Here is a 10023-nt window from a genome sequence, read left to right on the forward strand (position 1 = left end):
CTGTTTCCTTCAGCTTCAAACACATAAGACACACACGGTCGGCTTGAGCGGCGCAAAGAAAAAACAAACACAAGCACCCGAAAACGGAAGCAAGGCGAAAAACTGCTTAAAAGCAGGCCGATTATTATTGCACGATTTTCGGGAATGCCAGGGCGCGTTAGGGCAACCTGCGACTGACAGATGTTCGTCTGCGACGCACTGCAAGACGCCGAGAGCTTTCGCGTCGTTCAAAAATTTAAGCAGAGCGTAATGCCCAACAGCCGGATCCAAACACTGCGAAATGTCGGCGTTGGAGTGTTTCGGCACAGGTTTTGCTAATTTTTTTAATATAAAAATGAGTTTAAAGAGGTTTAATCCAATTTCTTGACATGAAAACTGAAACTACAAACTGCAAGCGTTTGTTTCTTGATATTTCAACTTAAATATTTAATGTTTCATGTAAGTATCAAGACTTTTTTCAATTAATAAATCAAATCCATTGTATTAAACAACATTTAACACGAATTTATAACAAAAAGATGTAATGATTAAAAACACAAAAGCAAATGTGGTATTTTTGTTTCTCACGCATAAAACAAAACCCAAATCAAAGCACATTTTACATATGTAGTTAGTTTTCAAAATAATGTCTACATATGTATTGGTAGATGATTAATTAAAACTTTGGAATAAATTCAATCAGAGAATGTTTTGTTTTGTGTTGTTTAGTAAAATATAATTATCACGCACTGTTTGAATAAAAACAAAGTAATACACAAAACAAAAATTCATTTAATTTTGCCATCTCATCGCGTTTGTCGGCTTGTCTCCGATATATGCCCAGCAAACCGACGTATATTGAAAAACGCGAAACGTTATCCATCACGATGGAAATCCGGTGCGCTAAGAACGGAGAGACATTTCTACATTTTCAACGCGACCGCCGCACGCCATTAAAGAAATAAAAGTTATAAATCAAGTCAGAAAGTATCGGGATGGCAAGCGTAAGGCACCTCGACGCGCGTAAAATGAAGTTGATACGTTTTAGCGATTTTCTCCAGTGCATGCACATCTACTGCACGAGACGATAACTTTACAACTTTACATACTCGTAGTACAAGTGATGTTAATTTTATACCCATTTGCAATATTTTCCAACCAAATTTTTTGTATATGTGGTAATTTTTGATACAATTTTTAACTTTATGGAAAAAATAAAATAAAATATTTTCTCGGAAGTTGTTCGTCACGCCGCTACGTTGCGGTTTTTTACGTCGCGCCGATAAACACATAAAAGTTATAAAGTTGCTTTGATGCGCTATGTGGAGGCGCCGGGCACCGCACAATAGCAAACTTGGCTGAATGTGCCATTTCGTTTGCTGCCCTCGGAATATACATCTCGCATAATGCGCCACTCGAGTCGAGGTTACCAACGGATCCAACTGGCTTATTTTTGTTGGTTGCACACGACATGTCGAAGCAAGTGCTCTCTGTTTTCTGAGCCTGCATTGGTTTCAAAGGATTCACATAAACCACAAAAAGTATGCATAAAATACTTTCCTTTTATAATATTCTCAAAATATGAAAAATATGTAACAAAACTTTGTATTTTAATAAAGCTAGTAATTTTTAAATGCAAGTTAATTTAGTGGTGTCAGTTTGTTGATGAACTCACGGAAAGTCTTATAAAAACACTTTGAAACGTTCAAGAAAACAGGAAACTTTAATGGTTGTTAAATATGAGTATGGCACGCTGTTGAAAGGAGAGTTTTAAAAATCGTTCACGCTTATGATCGACCCAAGCATGAATTACAAGGATGCAGCTTTAGGGCATTTATTCTGTGTTAAACTTTTTGAGAGAAAAAAATTAAAATTTTCTCTTCCGCATTATTTTATATACTCCCAAAGAGTTTTGATGGGCAGATTGTATTTTGATTAACCAACGTGTATTATTCTATAATTAAGGTAACTTTTCCGTGTGATAATATTTTTGTTAATTAATTAAAAGTAAATTCAACTTACTTGCTCACTATCATTATAAATATTTCATTAATCCTGTATCTTGCTTGATTTATAAAAATTCCACATACACACTATCACTATAGTTTTTTTTTTTTATTTTGGCAACAAAAATAGTTTTATATTGTTATATTTATTAATTAATGGATGATTACGCAGTGTTATGCATGAGAGTTCACTCGAGACACTCACACATGTATGGTATATGATTTATCGCGTGAATCCTGTCAACAGGTCACTAGTGCGCGAGCACACATCGGCGGCACGGGATGCGGCTGTCCGTGGTCGGAACGCGGTTTTCGCGAACTGCTGCCCCAACAGCGGCGGCTCGACGCGCAACGCCTCGTGATAACCAGCGCGACGCGTCTGCGCCGCACAACTCGCAACCGGATTCCGCATTATGCGCGATTCGAAATAAAACTGGATTTTTTCTGTTTCAATTGACACTCAAATAAATAATTAACACGATAATGAATGCGTTGTTATTTTTTTTGTAAAATAAATGAAATTGTGTGAATTTTAGTGAAAACAGTTTTAGATTTATCAGAAAGCGAAAAAATGTGTATGAACTGAAAAAGACACGCACAATACGCGCATATGAAAAACAGTCCGGTTGGAAGTTTATGCTCAGTCGTAAATTCAGAGCGCAAAGAAATAAAATGCGGCTTGCTGGGACCTGTGTTGGTCTTCATAAATTTGTCATCTATAAACCCTTTTCCCGCCGATAAGAATGAGGGTTTGAAGTGGACGCTGTGTCACGCTCTTATAACCTCCCGTTTTTCTTTCCTATGACTGAGATGGAATAATTTAACATTCCAAAAAAATACCAAGGTTAAAACATACAAAACACTTTTATCCCATCCAAAGAAAAAATAAAGAAAATTAAAAGTTAAATCGTTTGTTCCAAAATAAATTTCGCACTCCGGCGGAAGAAAATCAGGTATAGCCCGTGACGACATTAATTCTGATGGATGAGGCCCAAGCCGTTGGCGTCGCCTTTCTCTCCCCGCCTTAATATTCGTCCTGGGGGCACTAACACAATCAGTAACACGATACGACACGTGTCCCCGACAGACCCCTTGTCCCACCTAGCTCGAAAGCATCCATTACACCTTCCGGACAGTATCTTGGCCGCTTCTGCAGCCGTTCAAAGCTCACTCGCTTGCCGCTTTGCTGTTTCCTGCCTTGTCACGTGACAGACCGTCAAGTTATTAGCAAATTGTGCGATAATTGCGTGGACAGATCAAAACCTGCTCACGTCATGTCTGATTGCCGAAATTGTGATATCAAAGCATATCAAGATATTGTTGTCATGTCATTCGTAGGTGGTCACGAGTATCATAATTTATTACGAGTGCCACTTGTGACTAAAGTATATTTATTTGCCATAAAAAAGAGTTTTTCGTTAATATTTTATCTAAAAATCAAATAAAAACAACGAAATCGTTATTTTTGGTAATTTTTTGTCTTTTCATCAAGGTAATAACATTTTTTCTCGTAAACTATTTTTTAAGTTTTATAGTTCACACCTGGATAACACACCACGATTTTACCTTTTTATTTCCTGTTTTTTTCTTATAAAAAAACTTGAACATAATGAAAGCGGAGATAAATAAAACTTCAGTGTGGTTGCCGCCCCGCATGCACTGCGTCAAAATAAGAAATAAAAGCGACGCTTTAATCATCTTCGAGCTTGACAAGATCGTTATGCCGCGTTATCATCCAGGGGGTTATTTTATGCGCGCTAAAAAGCCGCACTCCTCCGCAGCGCGTCGTGTATCCGCGCGACGGCATTCTTAATTTAATCCAGCGGTCGAGATACGTCGTCCTCGATGGCCAGACAACATTAATATGAAGCTTTTTACGCGCGACGCGAGCTTTTATCCGGCAACTCAATCAAACTGAATTCCCAGCGCCACACTGTGAAGCGCCCTTCCTCTGCGTTGATGCGACAGTATATTTATTTGCTGCGCCCTGCGATAAAATCCTTCAGGAAGAATGCCTGTCTTTTTCCTGCTTTATTTGAAAATTTCGCACTTGACACAAGCTCAAAGCTCTAAAAATGAGCGTGCAGCGAGGAACAAGGTCAGGAAATACAAATCTCTTGCATTAGAATTATAATTGGTACATTAATTATCTTGTAACCTTGAATAATAAATCAATTTGTTTAAAATTTTAATTAAAACCTTATTTTTAAACTAAAATGGGTTTAAAATTAAATTTTATTGAATAAATTGAATTTATAAAACGTGATTACGAGTTTTTTCAAAGGAAATCGTTGAGATTTTCTAATTAAAATTAAAACCTTCATTATTTTATTTATAAAATTGTTTTATAATTAATCCGCATAAAGCTACTTACTGATTATTTCCTATTATTTATTTGTCGTGTGAAAAACAAAGCACTACGCTGATTAAACGATCAGCAACAGTTAACGAAATATGCAAAGTCAAAATTTCGCTTGCAGCATACAATTCTCAGTATTGTATTCAACTGCACCATATTCACATTCGCATTGTCGCATTGCATTCGCATGGTTTATTTATACTTACCGAGCGCTATGGGCGATGCACTCGTGCCAAATGAAATGCAATTTATTCCGTCGGGTTTTATTTTATAAACTGTCAACTGCAAGCGCTCTTCGCGCGACTCACCTGCAACAAATTGAAATCAAATCATAAAACGTTTATGTCTACACCATACGACACGCTAAAGACTACACACAGCTAAGAAATGCCATAAACATTACAAACAAACAAGCGTAATTTATACGTCTGTTTGTTTTTCAAAGCAGATTTTGTCAAGGATACAAAATTTGCAATGCGGAAAAACTAAGAGATGAGGAAAAAAAGCAGCGCACGTAATCGTGGCGGAGCTGTTTTTGTATTTGGTCATTTTCAAATTGGAGTTACGCCAAACCCCGACGTCGTTAACGCAATCGCAGGGCGGATATCTAATCGAGCCGAAAACCCTTCCATCATCGGCCCACCCACGCTACTCATAACCGCAGCGGCAACTCACGATACACAAAAAAAAGTTATGAGCTAACTTTCAACATTTCAGCGCGCGCAAAACTTCCGACATTTCGAAAATAGTTTGATATTTATCTCATTATGTTATTGATCCGATTTTCAATTTACCAGCAGGATTTGTAATTACTGCAAAGTTTGTACCAAACGCATTAGGAACATAAATACCAGCGGATGGTGGAGAAGTGTGCCAAAATGTACATGCGTGAATGTCAATAGAACTCAGGGCATAGGTGAGTATGCGGGGAAATTGAGAAGCACATGCATTTCTATAGACTTTAGCGCAGCTGGCAATACCTTCAACACGTCAAGCTCAGACTTCTGTTTGCCCAGAGTAATTTAGCATACCAATATGCAAATAGTTGATAAGTAGATGCTTGAGAACACAAAACAATCAGTTGTGCATAAAACATAACCTATCTGACAAAATGTCAGCCATTCTGTAATCCACACTCGCCATATTTACATTATTCTGCAATCTGTTACACTACATGCGAACATATGTGTCCACTCTAAAATTACAATCATGATTCCGAAAGATTTGCTGGTCCCACTACTGAATATATAATATGTTAATGAATAATTCCTCTTGAATGCTACTACTGCATAGTATTTGGATAATATTTCGCATTGGATTGCGTTAAACAAACAACTGGGACAATGCCAGCCGAACAACAACCATATGTGCAAGAACAAAATAGTGGTGTGCTTACATTGAATCGAATCCTATCAATATTTATTCAGCGCTCGAATCAACCAGAATACTCTTGGTGAGGCGCGTTATTGGCTTCGATGTTAGCCCTGAGAGAGATATGAATCAAATTGCGCTGACGGATAATTAATGATGTTAATTTGATTGGATCCTGTCCGATGGTCCAGTGGGCAACGGCATGCACACCCGGCGTCCTGTATTGCATTCTATCGGGGTGGTTTTGTTGCCCGGCTGGATTCATCCTTCGATAATGCTATTTATATGAAGCGTATAACCAAAATTATTGATAGCCGGAAATAATGGTATACGGGCATATATTCAGGTAGTAGTTACATCAAGTTATTGAATAATTGAAGGTGGTAATTGTTTCTAATGAAATATTTCAAAGAAAAACTTTAAAATGTGATTTTTTTCGGTAATTTAAGAACAAATTGTTTTTATTATTCTGTGGCTTATGTTTAATTACGATTTTAGTGTAGTAAAAATATTCTTGGCATGTTTTTCTTTAATAATACACTGAATACCGGATGGAAGCAGATTGGAAGTGAGAGATTCGAAATACATACTCGTACACGTTCATGTATAATTAAATGGTTAACAGACTGCTGGTATTATGTTTATCCAGAGACGCGCGTTGGTGTGGCGGTGCGTTTAAGGCCTGGCGATTAATAATAATAAGCAGGAAGGCAAACAGCCGACCTTTGCGCTCGTCCTTTGCACCCGGACGAATTATCCCATTCGAAGTCCGGTCGACCCAGGACCAGGATTTGATTTTCAGCTCTTCGCGCGAACCTTTTACCAGACTTTACATCTTAGATATGAACAAATCTACATTAGCCTACAAGCGATGTTGTTTTCGGTGAAAAGGCTAAAGTTGAATGTTTGGTTTATTCAGCTCGTAATTTGTGGATAATCCAGTGGCGGATTATACTTCAGTGGGGCCCTAGGCGCAAATCAAGTTTGGGGCCCCTAAATCCGAAAATTTTCAAAAACGGTTATTAGCCCAGTAAAATTAATAGTTTTAACGTACGGGCGCCGCAAAGTCTACTTCCACATTCGTTTGTGCCAAAAACTCATTTCCACACCACCATGAGGTAGAGCACCTGGCGCGTTTTTTTTTTATCGTGGTATCCCCAGCAGGCCTAATCCACATGCACTATTCCAAAATTTAATGGATTATCTTCCGATTCGCTCTTCGCGGTGGACCAGGTGTTGTGCGTTAATTGATTTCAGAACCGATCGATGGGATTATCGTTTTCAATGCTATCTTGGTTCTCGAGTTCATCGTACGTGTGCTCAAAAACGGTAATCGTATTTAAATACAAATTACAAATTTACTTTTCTTGCCTTCTCTTGGGCAAAGATTTCAATAATTTTGTCGTACTCTAGTTTTTTTAAAAATATCATTTTCTATGAACATGAATGCGAAGTCATTTAAGTGCTCTTGTGAAAGACTATTGCGCAGATAGTTTTTGACTCGTTTTAAAACTGAAAATGTCCTTTCTCCACTTGCATTAGAAACGGGCAAGGTCAAAAAAATTTGCAGTATAGTGTGTATATTTGGAAAAGTTGATTTTAGACCATTACTTAATGTTGCATACATTTCATGTGGATCTCTAATATTTTCTTCTTGTACGTATTTTAGAAAATGAGTTAACTCATCAGTGAAATATTCTGGCTCAATATCTTTTTCATACTTAGACAATAATCGCTCTACACAATTATTAGTCTCAACACGGCTTAATTTTAAATCAAAGAAAATTTTAATACAATATAAAAAATGTTGACAATAAAAAAATTTCTTGACGAAAATGCTGTATCATTTTTGTTCGTTTCATCATATGGATATTTGCGTTTTCTTTGTCTCATCTCTTTATAAGAATGATGAGCTGTTAGGGATTTAGCCTCCTCTTCAACAGTTTCGAAATTATTTATGACCACTGTTATAAATTCGTTTAATGATTTTAATAAACTAACACTATTAAGAATATTTGTCTTTGGTTCCTGTAAGTATTTGCTGGTAATTTCGATTCTCTGTAGGAGTTTGTTCCAGAAAATTGTTAACAGTGCCGTCTCAAATTGATCGAACTCTTTTGAACTCTGTTTTTTTTTAATCCAACTACCACCCCAAAAATCTAGATAAAAATTGTAGGAGGATAAACGTTGGTACAACGTGTTCCGCAGATGTGAAAAAATGATAGAAAGACGAAATAATTAATATTCCAAAAAAGAGAGTTACCCGCTATTTTACAACCTTAATGGAATATTCCTCAACTCATCTCCTCCACAGATATTCGAAATTTAAAAAAAAATTGGCAATATACTACTCGCATTATAGCTACAACTTTCTAATGCAATATTCAAGAAAAGGTCACAAAAATTCGTGGCAGAAAACATCCAAATTTTATTTTAAACAGTTTGTCATAAAGAAATAAAATCGGAGATAAAAAGTTTTAAGTCAGCTATATATCCGTGACGGTTGCTTTGCGGACACGTGTGAAATGCCGTTTTGGGCGCCAAGTGAAAACCAATACGCTATTCATAAAGGCTGAGGTCAAAACCAACTGATGAAGTATTTGTGGAATTACTATGTCTATATGGGACATATAAGTGCCAGGGGCCCCTCAGGCAGCCGGGGCCCCCCAGGCAGCCGGGGCCCTAGGCGCGCGCCTAGTGCGCCTAGGCCGTAATCCGCCACTGGGATAATCAACAACTAAGATAATATTATTAAAGTATATTGTATGTAAAATAGTATATTTAGTATCAAGTGGCTAAACGGGAGTTTTAGTCACGAGATCGTGAAAGAGTGTAGCGAACATTTAATTAATCGAGTGTTTAACAACGTTTAGCCACGTTATGCATACGTTATTTTTTTTACTTCTACTTTATTTCCACGTTGAGATTTTTGTATTTGAACTTTTGTATTTTAAATCTTCGAAATTCGCTCGCACATTACTGGAAAATGAAACGTTATAAATGTCGTGGCGCGCCGTGCAAGCAAATGCGCAGGCACAGCCTCCACCCCGTGGCTAAAATCCGTGACTAAAGTACATTTTTATTGGTCTTGATCGCTCGTGTTTAAACTACTACTTTTAATGTCTCAAAGCCATGTAAAAAACTAGCGCTTTAAAAGTGGAAGTAGAAAGAATTAATTTAAATTATAGTTTTGTTGTATCTTAGCTTCACAATAGAACATTCAGCCGAATTCGCTTCGCTGTAATACTCGGCATTAATTGCTTGCGTTGCAGGAGGTTTAATTTAACTCCCGAGTCACGTTAAATGCGTGTGGGCTATTAAAATTACGGTTGCTTTCTAATTTGAATTGTTACCTGTGCCTGAACACTTCGATGTTACTTTCTGCTAACTTTTACCGCACCAATAATGTTACATAACACTACAACCACTTCACTACATTTCACTACACTACACTTCACTTCACGTTACTACAAAATCAATGTTTTGATCTTGCGATGCACGATTTAACTAGTCAAAAATCGATATATTCTTAGTGTTTATATTTCACGACAAACAACTTTATCTGTCCCCCAATGTCAGATTATAAAGAACCCAATGCAGTCGATCGACGAAGCCAAGATAAGTAAATTCCACTTTGAGCGCAACTCCGAAAAATCAATTTGTGTTAAAATACTCTTTGATGCTCGCTGCTTGCAATGTTCAATTTCCGCTCGGCGCTCTTTACTTATTCGCAATTTGCATTATGCGCGCTCTAAGGAGACTATTAATCATGCAAAATTGCATCGAAAATGTATCTTCCAATAATTTGACTAAATCACCAGTGAAACAATTCCTTCTCGGCATTGTTCCAATTTAATTTAATCACAGGTCCGATAAATCATTGTAATCTTTTTCTATTACGTACGATATAATAAGAAAATATTATCAATAGCAACTATGGGCTAACGTGCAAACACTAATCAATTTTCGCTGGAACCGTTAGCGCGTGTGGTGTTTGGAGCAATCAATGGAAACACAACAAAGGGCGGCTATTAGTCGGTGAGTTTCAATTAATTGCGCAGTTTCCTTGCGGTGAATAAATTGCGGTTCGACCCGGACTGCTGCGACAGCCCCGGGTGCGTTAACTTTTCTCCCAATCCGGAAAGATTGATGGACGAAGCTAAGTAAAATGAAAAAGCCAGGAAATCTGGAATAAATCTACTGATTGCCGAAACACTGATAACTTAGTTGAAGTTTAAAACAAAACATTCACCTTTTCTACATTTCGTTTAAACTTTTGTCAGCAGTCACACTTGTCAATTCTAAATT

General features: G+C 37.3%; 1 protein-coding gene across 1 annotated transcript in view; it reads right to left on the bottom strand.

Moving 5' to 3' along the window:
- dlg1 (discs large 1) overlaps nt 1-9074 on the bottom strand; it is a 142891-nt gene extending 133817 nt beyond the window's left edge. Inside the window, exon 1 of the mRNA XM_065301701.1 lies at nt 9069-9074. The gene's annotated coding sequence lies outside the window, so the exon portion shown is untranslated. The remainder of the gene's footprint in view (nt 1-9068) is intronic.
- Between the last annotated feature and the right edge of the window lie 949 nt (nt 9075-10023).

Source organism: Atheta coriaria, unplaced genomic scaffold (assembly GCF_025399875.1).
Source record: "Atheta coriaria isolate IRGN ID8LTWV9N9 unplaced genomic scaffold, Caltech_Dcor_3.1 hic_scaffold_4_pilon, whole genome shotgun sequence".
Lineage (NCBI taxonomy): Eukaryota > Metazoa > Arthropoda > Insecta > Coleoptera > Staphylinidae > Dalotia > Dalotia coriaria.